This window comes from Equus asinus, chromosome 6, assembly GCF_041296235.1.
Source record: "Equus asinus isolate D_3611 breed Donkey chromosome 6, EquAss-T2T_v2, whole genome shotgun sequence".
NCBI lineage: Eukaryota > Metazoa > Chordata > Mammalia > Perissodactyla > Equidae > Equus > Equus asinus.
Genome location: NC_091795.1, coordinates 46,166,778 through 46,183,779, shown reverse-complemented (window position 1 = coordinate 46,183,779; position 17,002 = coordinate 46,166,778).

Sequence of the window (17,002 nt, the reverse complement as noted above, 5' to 3'; positions counted from 1 at the left end):
TTCTGTTCTGTAAACCGGTTATTGGCTCTGGGTCCCAAGCCTGGGCAGATGGGGGAAGTGGGGGGGGGGGGGGCGTCAGGGAAGAAGAGCTCACTCTCCACTTTCTCTTTTTGATACAAAAATAAAAGTCATCTGGTTTTGACTGCGGAAAATGAATCATATTAAGCATTTTAAAAGCACTATTCTTTTTTGCGAGACCTAATTTCAGACCGATTAACACGTTAATATGAAACAGAAGCACATCATTTCATTAGCAGACAAAATAAGGGCTCTCAGCTACCATATGTTGTCTCTTCTTTTGAAAAAAAAAAAATCTTTTGAAACCTTAGATGGTAGATTGGGCTACAAGAGGGAGTGTAAATTTGGCACCATTACCCATCCCAGGTGAGCAGAATCTGCATTGAAGAGTCACACAGTCATAGATTTCCTTTTTGGCAATGCTCATATTCACTCTATTTATTCAGTAATGGAGGACCTGGCTGTTGCTCTAGAAAGCTGATGGGGAAATATTCTTTTGTGAAGATAGAAATCAAAAGGATCTTTCAGTATGTTCTTCTTAAGAATGTCTAAGCTGACACAAAGAGCAAAGAGACACTTTGTACCACTGATTTCACAGATTACTTATTTATTAAACAGATGAAACAAAATTATAGCTGTCCCTTTTCAATATTTAAATTTTTTTAATGATAATGCCTTTAAAATGCACAGAACATGAATGCAGGAGCTGGTGTGATAGGAGAGAGCCTTATTGCACATAATTAACAGACACATAATGTCTGGTAACTAGTAATTTCCTTCTAGCTGAGTAAGGAAATAATTTAATCATGTTGATCAAATGAATCCCAGGAGCCCAGTGTAACATTATGCCTAAAAAAAAAATCTGCATTAACTGATAAAAGACTACTTGGCTAAAAAAAATAACATGGTTTCCAACCTTGTTTAGGTATCCTTAATAGTATTTAAAATGTAAGTCTGATTTTAGTAATTGGCTTAATCTGACATTTCAAGAACCTTATTTTCCAACACTGGCAGAGGCTACAAAGATTGGCGTGGTACACTTTCCCAGAACCAACTAAAACCTAAGTGTTGCAAGATGTATATTTCCCTCGCCAATGAAAATGGTTCCCCCACCCCTGCTTATAGGAGTGCGTAGGGGATATAAGGAGGGTGTGCGTGGCAAGCGAACAGTTAGACCACACATCTATTTTCTTTTTTAAGAATGTCTTTCCTAGAATAGCTTCCTACATTCAACAACTAAATATAAACCCCTATTGCCGTCCTGTAAATTCCAGCTTAATATTGAAAACAGGCCAGGAAGAGGCTTCTATTCCAAATCATTCTCCCAAACAGATTTCTCTTTGGTAGACTATATCGTAGTCTTGATAGACTGGTGTTTCCTTTTGAACTCTTTTGTGGTCTTTCCCATTGTTCTTCGGAACAACTTAGAAAAGGCAGCGAGCCACTTTCCTGCTATCTGAAGTCAGCTCTCCATAATGAGGTGATATAATTTAACACTTACCGTAATACATTTTATCCATCTATTGTTTGCTAAATAATTCCTGCAATAACACTTTTATTCTTTCCATAATTCTTCAGGGCCATGCTGGAGGAATAATATTTTTACTGCAGTGATGGATGGCAGGTCCTGGTGCTGTATAGCCCCCCTGAACGGAGGTTATTGATAAGCATCAGGAAGATTGGAGGGAGAGGAGGGGGCAGGGAAGGCATCCAGAGGCGCGTGCTGCGTGGAGAGAACATCAGGGATCAGAGGGTTAATACCATTTTACGAGGTTGTAAAAATATACCCCAAGATTCTTGTGTTAGCAATATTCTTTGTGTAAGATGTATGTTATTAAAACAAGTAGCAGCATCTGAATTAAAGTGACAGTATGATGGATGACTACTGAAGGGGAATCGGAGCCCTTTGCAGCATTTTGGGCTAGATGTGGGAATTCTGCCTCAGAGGCAAGGAACTTGGCAGACACATTGATTCCGGGCTGACGCATGTTCATAAATATGCCCCCAGAGAGGTGTGGCCTAGCAGAATTTACAAAATTATGTTCATGAATTATTTAACATTTATTTATGGATGCTATATTTAAACAGTATTTGCCAAGGCGAATGGACCATAGCTTACAGAGTGATCTTTAGATAATGCAAATTCTGCACAAGGCAGAGGTGGCGGGTGGCCCACCCAGTGATGCTAAGCCTATCAAAACTATATTAGAAATAGTTGAGTCCACTGACAATGGAGCTGCCCCTCTGAGACTCAAGGCATTTCCCTGATGTCACTGAGGTCCAGAAAAGTCTTGAGCAAGAGAAGAGGTTAAGGAGGATTTTTCCTCCTTGGGAATTCAGTTACCTCAAAAGACACGATTGTGTTAGTGCTGATTCAAATTTTAACACAGTAATGAATTTTTCTATTTACGGTGACACTTTTAAGAACTGTAGAATGCAGCATCACCAGTTTGAGATTAAAGAGAAGAAAGGAAAAGATTTAGAAATTGCTATAACATAGACACTTCTCAAATCATATTGAGGTCCACATTCAAACATATGCAGAAGTTAAAGTTATGATTGATGAATTCATAATTTTAGTGTCATATAATTTGACATGGTGCATATAGCAGAGATCCTGTGCTCACCAACCATTCTGTTTGCTCCCAACATTTTCTATTCTCCTTGCTGTTAAGTGGGACCTTGTGGCTAGTTCTTGCCAATGAAATGTAAATGGAAGTGGCATGTGTCACTTCTGTAGCCAAGGCTTACAGGTTTTCTGTTGTCTCTTTTCTCCTGTCGTGGTAAATGAAGAGACCATATATTCAGAAAGTTCAGCTAGAAGACTGTGAAGTCTCCAATAGCCCAGTCCCTACTTCTCTGTTTGGAGCTGAGCCTCATCAGCCTGCTTGGGATGAATAGCATGATTGAGAAATTATAGTTGGATTGGGTTAAGCCATTGAGATATGGGAGTTGCTTGCTGATGCAATGTAAGAAAGAGGATCTTGACTAACATGCTAGCTCAGTGCTACTCAAGCCACCTTACTTGATGAAATAAGATGCTTGTGTCAGAATATAAATCAGCACACTACCCACTTCCAGAAAGTCTTACGGTGAAAAAGATGTCTGCTAAATTAAACAGTGTGCTTGGTGACGTAGCTGATTTGTTTTCTGACACAAGCTCCTTAACTAACCACACCTGATAAGGAATAGTTCACAGACACACTCTGAGCAACACTGCGGTAGACAATGGCATATATTGCCACATAGTTCCATTTCATATTTGATTGCTTTGCATGGATGATTGACATGTTTTAATGCTTCTTTTGCTTCTCATTATGCCCAAACCTTTCCATTAAGGCTCGGAGAGTCTCAACAGGGAATGAAAAGTGCAATCTTATGTGGACAAGATAATTTTTTTCACAAGACTGGCTTTCTGATTTTGCTTTTCTCCTGGTCTGAAACCCACATCTCACCCAAAAAGAAACAGAGTTAGTCTTTTCCAATTCTGTTCCTCTTATAGAATCATTGGTATTTTCTTCCTCTAGCAAAATCACTATAAATGTAATAATAACCTGACCAATGGCATTATCAGAGTATCCCAAGCTACACAAAGCCAGAAAGTGAGCAATACCAAGAAAAAATAAAGCAAAGAATCTGACTTTATCAGTTCCAGAAAAGACTTAGTGATAATTAAGCGAGGCAAGCCAAGGGGATTGAGCTCTATTTTCCCAAAAAGGAGAAAGAGAACAACATAGAAAAGAAGTTTAAATATATATATTGACAAAAGACTCTGAAGAAGTTCAAACTTATCAGCCAATACAAAGACCAACAATTAAACCAGTAACTTACGGTCATGTGCTTTAAGTACCATTCAAGTGATTGAATGTTTTTCACGTTGAAAACATTGGTGTTGAAGAGGTAGAGCCGCGACTGCAGTGTCACAGGTAGCTGCCTTTGCCACACTTAAGCAAATGTACAAGCTAGGACTGTGACCAACAAATTGATTTTACATGGTCTATATGTAGATTCTGAATATGATGTCTTATTTTTAGTCTTTGTCTGATTGTAAATTCTCTAGGGTTGGTATATGATAAGCATGTGTGCATACACACACACACACACCTCTATCTCAATACTTAGGATAGTTCTAGTGCATGCTAAGAATTTAGCAAACTGTTGGTGATTGAGTGAATGAATGAATAAATTTGTGAATCTGTTTGTATTACCCAAAATGGAACTACTAGAAGCACTAGCAAAACCAATAACAGAGGATTAACTATGGTCCTTCTCAAGAATGGCACTAGTATCTTCAGATGTGAATTCTATATCTTTAACTAAACTGTTGAATCAAATGGTACAAGAAAGCTCCAGAGAACTATGTGGCTTGGTCTAAAGTGATGAATTTTTAATAAACTCTCTTTGTAAAACTTTTTGGGATTTTTAAAGGATGTGGTGAGAAGTGCTGGAGCATGAGGGACAGACAGGTGTATAGACATACAGGACATTACCTGTTCTTGTCTTAGCCCTAGAAAGCAGAGCCTGAGGCAAGGATTAATGTGCTTAACCTTTATATTTGAGGGACAAAATCCCATGATGAAGGAGGTGAAAAAGAGAAACACAGCAAGAATAGACACAAAGAAATATAATGCTATGAGTAATTCAGTTGGCATCTGTTTCCCAGTGAGCCACCATGAGACACAGCAAGTTCCTCAGCATGTCTGCTAGGCACTCAGAAGAAACTGCACCTCAAAATATGCCAGGGAAGGAAGAAATGAAAGAGAACTAACTTGCCTCACTCCCTCCCACCTGCTTTTTTCCATCAGTTGAAGTTTATCCCCTGGGGAGCTAACTCCTCACACTTTTGGGTTGTGTCCTTCAGCCTCTTGGCAGCTGCACAAGCAGTCAGAGCCCAAGCCTCTCAGTGTGGTGTTTCATCCAGATTTAGAAGTGGGGAGGTGTCTTGGTACTGACAGGGCTTGGCATGAGGGATGAAAGGCCATGCTGTCCTGGGACTTCAACTCAGACTACAGCCTGCTCCGGGAGCCCAGCAAAGTCATCAAGAGCACAGGGCCAAGAGGCCAGGAGCAACTTGTACAGAAACAGGCAGTTGAGTCTTAGAAAACAAACGAGATTTTGTGCTGTGCAAGTTCTCCAAGGTTTTAAACATATTTCTATCTAAGGATTCCAAGGCAAAAATTTTTTTGATGACATTTTCCACGATGACCTCCAGATTTTCTCGTAGTCTTTTTCCTACACTCTGGCTGCACACCCCAGGTTCAGTGTTTACTCCTCCAGCATTTACCACTACATCTTGCTCTGTGTAGGATCTAATGCTCAAAGCTGAGCATGCTTTGTATCCAGTGATCATTGTTACTGAAAAAATACTCTTCTTTCTTCCCAGCGGTTGAGAACAAATGCCACCATTTTTCTAAAGCCTTCCTTCCACCCTTTCCAATCAGATGCCTCCCCCTTTACTGTGCTCACATACTCTTTATATTTTTATTCAGATGTGTGTCACCATCGCATATGCCCATAGTTTTTTATGGTCTGCTCTACCAAATTGTTAGCACCTTGAGGACCTAAATTATGAAAGACAGTGAAATCTAGCAGAATAAGCTTAAATTTTGGTGTCTGGCAACCCTGACAAGGCCTCATTTGCTTCATGCTCTTGTGGTTTATTTTATGGTTCACTTTTTTGAGTTTTACCTCCTCTTATGTAAAATTGCCGTTGTTACAGCTTATTCGCTTCCCAGTGAAAACTAGCAGGGACAATATAAATGTTGGTGCATAATGAGGTGCCTGGAACATAGTAGGTGCAAAATAGAGGTGAATTTTCTATCTTTATTCACTTTTTGTATCTCCTCTTCTCTCACACTAATGCAATGTGTGGCCAGTGGAAGATGTTAGTGTTTCCTAATTTGTGTAATCTTGGTGAGTGCATGTAGTACTTACCATATGCCAGGCTCTATTCTTAGCGCTTCACAAGAGTTTCTTTGTTTAATTCTATTAGGTGGATAGGATTTTTATTTAACAAACACTTACATGGCGCTTGCAATGTGCCAGACACAGCTCTAAATGCTTAACATATTAATTATTTTAATCCACGTAACAGAGCCTTGAGGTTAGTGCTGTTATTATCATCCCCAGTTTCCAGATGAGAAAACAGAGACACAGAGGTTAAATATCTTGCCCAAGGTTATAGTAAGATGTGGGATTTAAACACTCCCAGTGTGGTTCCAGTCTTGTTCTATGTAGATGGCGTAATGTATCATCAAAAGCTTATAAGTAAATAACTCTCTTATACCTCTAAGTGTTTCATTATTTTCAGATAAATAATACTCATCTAGAAATTTCTTTGTCTAAGATTGAGCAATTCGTATTGACCACTTGGCTCAGTAGATCAGTGTTAAGCTATTGCAAACTAGCTCCGGTGGTAGATGGCAGGAGTCAACTAGAGAAATCTAGTACTAATGGCTACTCAATGATAAGATGTCTGCACCAGGACAAGGGAAAAAGAGAGTTAACACTTGTTTTCGAAACTACTTTCATTACTGTATCATATCGCTGTTCACATCCATATACTGTAGGATATTTCTTCCCAAATATTTTTGCTTTCATATACAGTTCTTTGGCTATACCACAAACCTCACCAGAGTTGACTCTGTGTACGTGCATGTGTGCATATGGGAGGAGGAGATAAAATAAGGTTCTCTAATCCATAAAAAAATACAGCCATGAGAATAATAAAAGTAAGAGAACATTCTCACAATAAAGTACAATGACAGCCTTGCAAATGAATTGAGATTGGGACAAGTCCCAGGTCACCAAGATTTCATGAACCACCAAAGAATGTTCATACAGTGTTGAGCACATTCCAATATACGGAGAACAAAAGCGAGCACATATTAAAAATCTGAAGAATTGAATTTTTAGTTAAGGCCTCAGTGGAATCAGATAAATTTCCCCTACCATCTCCTGCTTCCCTTTTCTTCCCCTCAAGCAAGAGTGTTATACCTTAACATAAACCTAACCTTGTCATTGTCTTAAAGGATGTATGGCTCTTCCACTTATGCCATATTTCAAACACTTTTTAGCTGCGAGCAAAAATGGTTCACATTCCAGAGAGTTGTAATTTTGGCGTTATCAGAGTCCATCAGGGAAGCTGTTTACCTCGGGTAAGATCAGGAGAATTCCTTAAGTTAACACTCTTCTGCTTTGGGTTAGGGCAGAGATTAATCACCTCTGACCTCCTACGAATGGAAAGGGAATAGGCCTCTCCGGCATGGCATGTATTTTTCTACCCTGGGATCTTTCCCCTTATTTTTGGTATTTCTGTATTTGAAAGAGATGCTAACGTGGTTGATAATAGTTTTAAGAGGTCACATTTCTCCCCTAAACCAAATTATAGTGAAAAAACCCCACACCTGTCTGATAAGGAAACTGCCTTTCATTCCTCTCACCAAGGTCTAATTATCCTTGAATGACAAGCTTCAGGTACATTCCGGTGTGATGAACGCTCATTCTTTTGCATCTTTTTTCCCTTGTGGATTTTGGCCTTTCTCTCCGGTAAGCTGTGCCTTTGGCAAAACTGTGGAGCAGACAGGAAGTGGGGGGCCAGACCACACTGTCCCAGGCTCTGCCTTCAGCTGGTGAAACAAAAGGCTCATTCTGCAATTGAGGTGTTCTCCATCAGCTCTTGAGCCTCACCCGTTTCCTACAATCACTAACCTGGGCTTTGCCTTTCCAGTATTGTGTTGATAAAAAGCTTATTGCCTTCCTGAGACTAGCATGGTGTTTGTTATATGCTTTACCCTGTCAATTTTTTGTAAGACTAAAAGTGAAAGGTAGAAATGGAGATAAAAGAGAAACAAGACTCTCAGACCACCGTGCTCTATTAAAAACTAGTTTGGCAAGCAGGCAGGAAAACTGGCAGGCTTGGGTTCACATGGGACCACCAAAAGTATGTGAATAAAGGAAGTAATTGGGGGAAGAAAGACAGTTAGTCTCATCTTAGATAGATTCTCTTTGATTCTAAGCAATGAGTCGTGGAAAATCATGATAATTTTTAAAAAGCACATAATCTAAACATTTGAACATGACTGTTCCTCAATTCATTACCAAATCGTCATCTATGAATTTATCAAACAGCATATCCTGATAAGCCTACATATAAACTATATATATGTTATATAAGTAAACACTGAAACATTTGTGTTTATTTCTATATTTTAATTCGTTATAATACTAAAGTGCAGATAATACTACATTTCTTTAAATTTTCTTTTTATATTAAATTGAGTCTTGCCTTGAAGCCCAACTCGCTAAGATAGTCATTGACTTTGAAGGTATCACTTGGCCTGCTTCCTTCCAAAATCTTCCAAGGTATTCTTACAGAATCTATGGGGGCTCCATTGTCAGCTCTACGCCCTCTGTACTAAGATCACTCACGAGTCACCTTGCAAGGTTCCCAAGGCCACAGGTTCTGTGCCTGGGCCTTCTGTGCACACATCCTTTCAGAAGGTCTGCCTTCAGAGTTCCTACACTGGAACAGGCTCAGTCGCCCCACCCACTGGACTCAATATTACCTCCTCTTGCAGGTTCCTCCAATCCTCAGTTGAAAATTTGTGATCCAATTATCTATTGCCATTGTAACAAGCCACTCGAAAACTTAAAATAATTGATTAATTCCTTTCATGGTTCTGTGGGTTGATAAGGTTCATGAGCAATTCTTACCTGAGGTCTCTCATGCGGCTGCGCTCAAATGATGACCGAGCTATCACAGAGGGCTCAGCTAGGCTACGTGTCCATGATGACTCCCTCCCACTTTTGGTAGTTGACACTGGCTATCAGCTGGGGGCTCAGTTGGGGCTGTCAACCAGACCACTAACATGTGGCTTCTCCATGTAGTTTGGGCTTCTCATAGCATGACGGCTTTGTTTCAAAAGAGAGTGTTCTAAGACCGAGTATTCCAGGAGGCAGGAGACTGACTAGAGAATCAGCTGCCAGGCCATTTGAGGGCCATGTGTAGAAATGGTACAGTGTCACTTCCACCAGTTTCTATAATTAAAGCAGTCATATTGCAGAAGAGCACAGAAGATGTGGCCACCTTTGGAAAATAGTTTTTTTAAGTGATGTTATATCTTAAAACAATAGCCTATTAACTTCTCCTTGGGGAGGATCCCAGATATCCAGAATACAAATTGCTATGTATCTTTTTGGGAAGCTAAAGGGGAAAATAGCTCAATTTCTTTTGCAGTAAATCTATAGCCTAGAAAAGAAGCCCCAGTTATTTTTTCAAGGAATTTAATCTGCTTTAATGTCACTATCTTGCCATGCCTACATATTTTAGCAGTTAATATGGCAACTTTAGGAACTAGAATTGTAAATCATCCAGCCCAGTGTCTCCCAGCTGCCTACTTCTATTTACCCCTTTCTCATTGATAGTGATAGGGGTTCAACTTCTCTCTCTCCCAGTTGCTCCCTAACAGAGGTAGAGAATTCACATACCGTCCCACAACACATTGGGTTAGGGAGAAATCATCCAATTCTCTCTCCAACTCCCCCTTCACTTTACAAATGAAAAACTCAAGACAACATATCTTTTCAAGGATGATAACAAATGGAATAGAACCAACACTGAATCAAATAGAATCAAACCAACCCATTGAATGTGGATCTGACTCCCAATTTAGTGCTTATTCCAGCACAATAAAAGTTATATGTATTCATAGATATAGGTAAGAAAGAGAGAACTTCACCATCACACCCCCACTATTTTCTCCCTATGCACTGCCCTGTCTATACTCCCATGATGGCAGCAGGTAATGTACTTGGAAAACAAAAACATTTCAAGTGACCTCACTAGGGAGTTAGGCATCTTACAGATGTGAAAGTGAACCAAGTTCTCCATGTGAGATTCTCTCTGTCTACAAGAGGTTGGAGGCTAAAATCAGAGAGAAAGCAAGGGCCCAATCTTGCAAAGAGAAGAGAGAAGTTCTGCAGTAGTAGATTAACAGTTCAGTTGGTTGTGTGCAATGCTTTCCTAGTGTGGAGAAGCAGAGAAAAGGGGAACGCGGGACACAGGGCTTAAGCTGTGAAGAAACTAGCAACACGTCCATGCTTAAAATTTGCAGGGCCTGGGGCAGGAGCACAAATGGTAGACCATATACTTTATGACTAAATATTTAAAGGATCTAAATCAAGTTAATAGACTGTTAAACAAGCTGTATTTCCTTCTCAAACCTTTCAAACCTTGATGTATGTTCATTTATAACAATGAAATAGACAGATGTAAAACTAAAATTTTTATATCATTGAAAGTTGGCAAAATATGAAAGACTAGTGTATTCAATTATTATTTCATGTGTCTGGGTTATTCTACTGATGGGCCAATGATGTTGGATGAGTAATAATACTAAGACATAAATAATTCATAAATTGCTATGTATTTTCCATAAAATATATTTCTGACCTTCATTTCAGCCAGATCACCAATTACGTTACTTACTGTAGTCAAGACATTTGCACAATTTATGTGCTACTGACAATAATGCCAAATTTGAACACTTTTCCTGATTCGTTGCTGTTACTAGAGAGTGTTTTCTTAATTTTAATTGTAGAAATTTCACTTTGCTATGGCAGTAACATCTTGAATTGCCAACAAAATTCTTAAATCAACACTTAGATTTAGAAATTAAATAAGAACTTCTTATATCATGTGAATATTTAAACAGTTGCTTATGATAAATTATCATTATCAAACATTATTACAAATTATTTTAGCTTCCTCATACAAATTAACACTTATATTGCAATTTTCATCACGTCTTAAAACAGTATCGAGCTTTATCCACTAATAGAAGGAACTGGTATTATGTTTCATGCGTGTTACCTGTAGGCACACCCACCCCCACACACAGACACACACACATTTAAGAAAATTGTGAATTGTTTAATGCTGAAAGATGTCCCCTCAGCCGTCACGTGCGATGGCTGCAAAGACTGTGCTATTTTTCCAAAACTTTAAGTTGGAGGGATTGGAAATTGGAAACTGGAGAGAAGGGAGAAAATGGATATTTGGAAATGATACTGTGTTATGCAAGAATCTATTACATTCATGCTATCTTATAGGAAGGATTTGACAAGTTAATTAATTTGTCTTCTCTCTCACTAAATGCTTTCGTTGCTTAACTTGTTCCCTGTACTTGATGCGCTGCCCACAGCCTTTTTAGCATTCACATGCAGCTACCTTTTGTTTTAAAGACAGAAGAGAATAGATATGGAGAAGCGTTTTTCCCCTGGGGCTTCAACAGTGGATGTTTAGGGTGATGCTGGGCCAGTACCGAGTGTCAGATCCTGAGAGACAGCATGCCCATGAGTTCCTGACCATATTTTATATGTGTGTATCTCTGATATGTAGGCCCCTCTTAAGTGCCGAACTCAGGGTAAGGCCCTGTTTCCAAGGGGCAAGCCTACTGGCTAGGAAGGTTTGGCCCTCCTCATCCCTCGTTACTCAGCTGTCTCTGCTGCCTTCTCTCTCATTCTCCAAATATTCCTCATTTCCATTGTTTCTTCCTCTCTACAATATGCTGTTTTCCTTCTTTTCATCCATCTTTCCTTTCTTCCTTTTTTCTCCCTCCCTCTTTCTTTTCTCCCTTTTTTACTTCCATTGCAATTTCTCTTTTTAAAATAAATTTTCCCAGGAAGTACATAGCACACTATTTCTTTTTTCCTTTTTTTTAGGAAGATTAGCCCTGAGTTAACATCTGTGCCCATCTTCCTCTACTTTATATGTGGGACACCTGCCACAGCGTGGCTTGCCAAGTCGTCCCTAGGCCCACACCCAGGATTCGAACCAGTGAACCCCGAGCCGCTGAAGCAGAGCATGCAAACTTAACCACTGTGCCACCAGGCTGGCCCCAGCACACTATTTCTTAAAATGTATGTGTATGGCTGGGTGGGGGCGTGGGGCAGGGATGTATAAAAGTCCAAAAGGGAATGTAAAACTGTGAAAGCATTCCCTTACTTTACACTCTTCTAACACACGTCCTTGCTATAGGAAATCACTACTGAGACTTTAGTTTTCGTGTTTCTGGGCCATGATCTACACATTTAAAAAGTATATAATTTTTTAAACAAATAGAAATAATCATATACATATTGTTTTACAGCTCATTTGTTTTCTACTCAACAAGAAATAATGGATCTCTTTTCGTGTTTGTATATAAAACTTTTAATTTGTGCATAGTATTTCATACTGTGAATATACCATTTATTTAACCATTTCTGATAGCTGTAAACATGGGTTTTCTCCAGCTTTTGGTATTATTAAAGACACTGCAATAAATATATATGCACGTTAATCTAGATGTACTTGTGTGTATAATGATGTATGCCTACACTTGGAGCTTGCAATTAAAAAATATTTTAAAATTTGATAGATCTACAAAATACCCTTCCAGAAGTTTTATACTCACCGCTAGTGTATGAAAGTTCTTTTCTTCATATTTTTCCTAACACTAATTATTATCAAATCTCTTTTAAATTTTATTTGCATCATTTTTACAAACTAAAAATAACAAAAGAGAGAGAGTCTATTGCCCCAATGTGTATTTTTCTGAATCTCTAATGAAACTTAGTATCTTTTTCTGTTTCTTATTAATTTGTAAAGAGCTCTTAAAATATTAGGGATAAAACTTGGCTACATATGTAACAAATAGCTCTGTTCTTGTTCATCTATCTAAATCCTATTTATGTTCCATATCTATCTATGTCACAGATAATTCTCTCACTCTATGCTTTATTTTTATTTTTGTTTATAATGTCTGTTTATTTATAGAGATTTTAACTTTGTACATGGTCAAATTTGTCAGTTTTATCTTTTATGGGTTATGATCATTGTATTTTCTTGAGGAAGATATAATTGACCAAAATAATATAAAATATTCTCCTTATTTTCTTCTAGCAAGTTTATTATTTTGTATTATGTTTACTAGAAAGTTAATCCATCCAGAATATGTTATAGAGATTGGACATTATTATATTCTAGATATATTTGTAATTGTGCCATTACTTTTTATTAAATCCTATGCATCCTGATTTAACATTATTCATTGATGATATATTAAATTGCATATTTATAAAGGTCTCCTTCTGGCTCCCTAATTTGTCCCATTGATCTATTTCGTTAATCAACACTGTTTTAATTACTGAAATGTTACAATTTATTTCAACATCCAAAGATGTTCTCCCTCTCATTTTAATTTCTATTCCAAATTTTCTTGACTATTTTTGCCCATTTCCTTTTCCAAATATACTTTGGAATCAATTTTTCATGTTAATAAGTGTTTCCATTAGATTTTTTTCATTGAAATTGCATTAAATTTATAGTAATTTGGGTAACATTTACATTCTATAATATTTATGATATGTTTCATTTTACCCTGAGATGTATGAGACGTCAGGTTAGGTTTTATGCGACTCAGGAAAAAGTGTTATAATTTTCTTCATATTGTCAAATGAATTCCTGTGTATGGCATAGCCTTCATTACTATTATGACTTGAGTCTTATAGATTTTGTTGCTATTACAACTTAAGTCTTATAGCTTTGTTGCTCTTGTGAATTTAGTCTTAATTTTCCATTGTGTTTTCTAATTAGTTTTTCTGGTACATAGGAAAGCTATTTTTTGTATATTTATGTTTTATCCAGCTACTTTTTGAACTATCTTATCAGATCCAATCATTTTTAGTTGATCTCTTTAGATATTTAACAAAAATAATTTTCTAAGATTTTACTATAACATTTTAAAGCAAAGGTAAGTAACATATGGCAAACGTAAATTTTCCAGTTAACTTCTATGTACTCACCATCTAGATCATACTATTTACACTGTACTATACTTGCTTTATCATATACTTTTTAATTTATACATTCCTTTTCCATCTTTCAATATACCTTAGATTTTGAAGTATTTCTAAGCAAATTGCAGACATCAGTACAATTTCTCCCGTACACTTCAGCACTCATAGCATTAACTAGGGTTCCATATTTCCATTTTTCTTTTAAAATTAAATTTACATACAATGAAATCCACAAGTCTTCACTGAATTTTGACAAATGCACAAACCTGGTGACCCAAGCTCATGACCCAGAAAGTTTTCTCATTCACTTTTCTAGGCAATCTGTACTTTCATATTGTCAGAGGCAACCACTATTCTCATCAGGACAGAGGGAGTGGAGTGGGGTTGACTGCATTAGAAAATAACATTCATAATGAATCTAAAGGAACAATAAGCAGACATTCAAAGAGTCAAAGGAAAGTGTAAATGCAAAGTCCCTGAGGCAGGGATGAGCTCAGTGTGTTCAGAGAAAAGGAAAATAATTGTGATTATAGTAGAATAAGTGGTGTAAGGCATAGCATGAGGTGAGAGAGGAGAGTTAGACATGGGCCAGATCATGTAAAGCTCTGTAGGCCACAATGAATTATTTGGATTTTACTTTAAGTATGACCAGAGAAATGGTAGGATTATAAGCAGAGGAGTAACGATGAGTTACATTAAAATAGATTATGCTATGTGCAGAGTAAGATTAAAAACAAAGAGTACATGTAACAGGCTGTTACAGGATTAGAAAAGACATGATGGTAGTTTGCATTAGGATCATTGTGGGCCAAATCATAGAGGAGGATATGATAGGAATTAAATATGAATCCTCAAGCTTTGGTTTGAACCATTGAATGGATGGTACACTCTTCAGTGAGATGGGGAAAACTGAGGACAGAAGCACATTTCGAGAAGTAGGATGTGAGTGTGTGTTAAGGGAGAGTAAGAGGGAAGGATTCAAGATATTCTTTGAAAATGTCAAAGATGAGACATACAACCGTTAGCATACAACTGGGGTGTCAAGGAAGCAGCTGCCTATATGAGATTGGAACTCAAGAGAGTGATCAGGGCTGTAGACTAAAGCTGAGTCAATAGCACATAGATAAAGTCATGGAATTGGATGAATTTACATAGGGACTTAGTGTAGATAAAGAAGAGATGGGGGCCAGGATTGATCCTGGAGCAATAAACACATAGAAGAGGGTAGAGGATGAGGAGGAGACAGAAAAGGAGCTTGAATTGAAGCAACATGATAAATTAAATGGAAACCAGTAGAAAATAGAGTCAGACAAGACAAAAGGACATATGTTTCCAGAAGGAAGAAATGTTCAAAGGTTTTGAATGCCCCTGAGATGTATACTAAAATGAGAACTGAAAGGTTACCACTATCTTTGGTCGCATGGATGAAGCTGATAACCTTGACAGGGGGAAATTCACACCAGTGTTGGGGATTAAAAATAAACTCAAAGGATCTGTCCCTTGAATGAGAAGTAAAGATGTAGAAATCGCAAGTGGTTTTAGTTTATTTCATTGAAATACATAGAGACAATCCTCTGAATTAGGCTATTTTTCATGGTCTGTATTTAAGCAACAAAAGGAAACCATTTCTTCTAATAAATTCAATTTAGGAGATTGAGGCGATCTTATCCATTATGTTTAGTTAGTTGCTCAGACCCTGCACCATTTTACTCCCAGGACACTGCCAGGTTGATGGAGTCTATTAAGTATTTAAAGCAAACAAGCAAATAAAAATTTTGACCACTTTGAGTTGATGTGAAGAATATTCACATGTCTCTCTGGGTGTATCAAAACGACACTGTTTCTATTGTGAAATATTGCACTGCTCATTAATTATCCCATTTGGGAAATAGTTCATTGCTGCTGAAACTTTCCCACCAGAAATCTTGGACATGATACAGGTCTGCACTTTGGTTCCATTAAGATTTTATTTTAATACCTAACCTTCTGTCTGACAAAGGTGAACTTTTTTTCCCTTGCTCTACTTTCAACTTTAGTGTAGTGCCAAAAAATGAGGTTTCTCATGCACAATCTTGTTACTGGTAGCAATTGTATCCTATCAAGTGGCTTTCCTGGCAGCCAGCAGCAAGACTGAAAAAATAATAGTAAAAAACTTTCTTTTCACTTATAATTAGAAAGTCATGAGAGGCTTGACCTAATGTTTTCTGTCTCTTATCACCAATGATTTCATGAAAATGGAATAGAAATACTTAGTCACTTTACAGTCCTCTCCTTTCTTTCTTACTTTACCGTCCTCTCCTTTCTTTCTTTCTTTCTTTCTTTTTTTTTTTCTTGAGGAAGATTAGCCCTGAGCTAACACGTGCTGCCGACCCTCCTCTTTTTGCTGAGGAGGACTGGCCCTGAGCTGACATACGTGCCATCTTCCTCTACTTTATATGCAGGACACCTGCCACAGCATGGCTTAACAAGCAGTGCATAGGTCCACAGCAGAGATCTAAACTGGCATACCCCGGGCCGCTGAAGCGGAGTGTGCAAACTTAACTGCTGCGCCACTGGCTGGCCCCCGTCCTCTCCTTTCTTTATGAAAAAGACATTTTGAAAATAGTGTCTTCTACATACTGTCTCGATGACCCCAATGTGTGACTAATACTCATGGAGGAGATCTTACAACTAATCTTTTTAGACATATTAATTCCTTTTTCAGTCCGAAGTCTTGATTCTGTTGAATGGGACTAAAGTATAGGGGAAGAAGGCTATTTATATTTTTATTGACCTCTTTGGTCTCTTCGGAAATCCTTTAGGAAAGAGACCTATTGCGAACTAGACAGAATGGACAAAGCCATGCTTTTGAAAGAAGTTCGATAGGCATTGTGAAAGGGTCACCGCACAGATACTTTGACCACATCAGTTTTGTGGAAGGCAGTTATCACTAAGGGCTTGTCTGGATTTTCTGGGTTTGCCCATGAGGAACACGAGCTCTGGCTGTTCAGAGAGGCATTCAATGGGACTGTAGAAAAGAGTAGTTGTAGTAAAAGGGTACTTTTAGCAGCTAGACAGAAAATGCTATTTGCCAAAACTACCCATGTTATAGCACTGTCATGCTATAAGTTAAAATAAATATGAAATTCTCCTAGATTCAGTA